General features: G+C 36.9%; 1 pseudogene; it reads right to left on the bottom strand.

Moving 5' to 3' along the window:
• Window positions 1-1,036: 1,036 nt before the first annotated feature.
• LOC145564101 (protein JINGUBANG pseudogene) lies at window positions 1,037-2,425 on the bottom strand (annotated as a pseudogene).
• Window positions 2,426-2,731: the final 306 nt, after the last annotated feature.

Below are 2,731 nucleotides of genomic sequence, written 5' to 3'. Positions count from 1 at the left end.
TGAATCCTGGAAAAAGTATACTGACATCATTTACAGGATGATATGGGATTTTGTGTGTAGCTTCTCAATCTGTAAGACTGTAATCAACTAAATTGCCATGTTACAAAAAGAATAAAAACAAAGCCTTTTATAGTTTATCTAGCTGCAATTCTGGAGCCGAAATAACCAATAAGGGTTTGCTATAGAGGGTAGATTTCATAGCCTATCTAAAAGTCAATTGTGGTGCTCACTTTGTAACAGGGAATAGTTTCATTTGAAGCAAAAAATTAATAAATAATCTAGTATAAGAGCTTGTTCATGAACACAAGAGCATAACATACCATTGACTAACCGAATATTGACATTTAAATTAGGTTTTCTTATAAAGTATATGTAAAAGGGGATCTGGGAGTTTTAATTTTTTTCAACTTCCTCGGTAGATTCCTCTTATATATTTCATACATAGCAAATTCTATCATATCTTTACTACATAAAATCTTTGCATATATGTTAAATTTGTTTTGATTTCTCATTAATGTGAATTTTAGTCTATTTATAGATTTGATCTCGCTTTGCTTGTTTGACGTGGTAACAACAATATAGTTTATTTGAGTCTGTAAATGCGCTTAAGAGTAATAGTCATGTACTGATGCATATGTAGGTAGACTATGTCTATGAGCTTCTTAACTTGTTAGTAACAGTAGTGTGACCAAATCTTAACTCTATATTGGCATAGGAGCTGGAAATTTCTTAGAAGTGTTTTAAGGAAATGGCCGCGCACCCTCAAGGAACTTCTTTGAATCATCTGTAAACCTTTTATTCTGGCTTTTGACCGATTTTATTTATTTTTTTATTTCTGAAAGCTAGAAAGGAAAGAAAAGGGAAAAAAGATGGGAAAAATGAAAGGAAAGATTAAGGCTATTCTTCCCCAAGCTGTTGCCCTGAAAATCCTTGGATGATTTGAAAGCAAATAAGGGGTTTAGAGCTAGGAAATGTTCAACAAAGGCGAACTCCAAAGGACAAAATCTGTAAATAGTCTAAATACTCAAATCATATCTTACTCACTATTCTATGTACATTTGAAACAATATGTAACAAAATTTCAATAAATTAACTACATAAAACATGGAAAACTCAGTGAAAAGGAACCCAAATTTTCCATACCTTAATATCACAATCTAAACTTCCACTATAAACTAAATAAGAAGTACCAGAACAAGAACTACTGTTTGGATCAAAAACTGCAGTTAAGCACTTAACTGGTTTCATATGTCCCTCTAAGACAGCTAAACAAGTATAATTCTTGTCAACACCTGACCTCTTCCATATCCTGATAGTCTTATCAGCTGAACCACTGAATAATAGGTCAGACACCACAGCCAAGCACAAAATGGCCTTGCTGTGGCCTCTAAGTGCTCCCACCACCACCATGTTGCCACTATCACCAGATTCTCTTTCCCACACTACGATTGAACGATCACATGCTCCAGAATAGAGCACAGACCCGTCATTGCTAAGAGCCAATGCATTGACCGCAGACTTATGCTTCTGTAATGTTTCCACCAAGGAGTGTTTTCGTTCTCCTTGGTGTTTCTTCCATACTTTAATGGTTTTATCAGCTGATCCAGTGTAGACATAGCCATCTTTAGATACTACAAGAGCATTGATAGCATCATCATGAGCGTTGGCCACTGATTCTAGGCACTTAAAGTCGGAGGTCCTCCATACCTTGAAGGTTCGATCCCATGATGCGGAGTATAAGAGGGATCCATCACTTGACAAGGCAAGTGCTGAGACAGTGTCAACATGATGGACCCAGGTACAGGACTTGTTCCTCCGTACCTGTATGTAGTTTTTTGCTGATAAGAGCCTTAGGAAACGATCGTTCATTGTGGGAAGAGTGGCTGTACATTGGTACCTCTTATTATGGCTCTCGTTATTGCTATCAATCTTCCAGACACGAATTTTATGATCTTGATGTGCACTGAAAAGCTTGTCTCCCAAAGCCACCAGGGACTTAACTGCACCGTTTGTAGTAGCAACAATATTGCTATTATTTTCAGCATAATTCTGGTGGTGGTTGGTAAGTTCTCTTGGCCAAACTCTGATTTCATCATTGGATGAACCACTATAGAGATATTTTCCGTTGAGAACAAGGGAGAAAACGTAGGAGGTGTGGCCTTTGAGGGTGGAAATACACTGGTAGTGTATGGTGGTTTTTGGATCAAGTTGTTGGGATAAAGAGAGAGAAGGGAGGGATTGAAGACTTCGCTGTGAAGTAAGAGATGATGAGGATGACGAGGAAGAGTACCCGGATCGAAGGCCATGAGAGCTAGATTGATTTTCATCTTCTAAATGGCAAGGTAGTGGACATTGAAGAAATTTCATATTTGGTTTTCTTTAAAGCTTTAGAGGGAAAGTATGTGTTTGATGGGTGGGTAAGGCTTACAACAAAAACTTGTATTTAAAGATAGGAAAGGAAGTAACTTAAGGTTCAGGGCTAATTGCAATTAGGTAAAGAGTAAAGGAGAAAGTTCATACAAAAATTTTAAAATTTGTGGAGGCCCCACAAGATACTATTGAGAATGTAAGCAATACGACAATGTACGAGAACTGAGTCCAACTTAGCTAGGCGCACAATGCACTCACCAAATTTTTTATGGGTCCATCAATTTTCACCTTTTATTGTTGTTTTTTAGTGCCTGAATAATATATGTATCAAACTGTCATTACATTCTTTTTCTTCTTTTTT

The sequence above is a fragment of the Chenopodium album genome, chromosome 10 (genome assembly GCF_948465745.1).
Source record: "Chenopodium album chromosome 10, dcCheAlbu1.1, whole genome shotgun sequence".
Lineage (NCBI taxonomy): Eukaryota > Viridiplantae > Streptophyta > Magnoliopsida > Caryophyllales > Amaranthaceae > Chenopodium > Chenopodium album.
The sequence above is the reverse complement of the archived record's forward strand: the minus strand, read 5'-3'. Positions and strand labels throughout refer to the sequence as shown.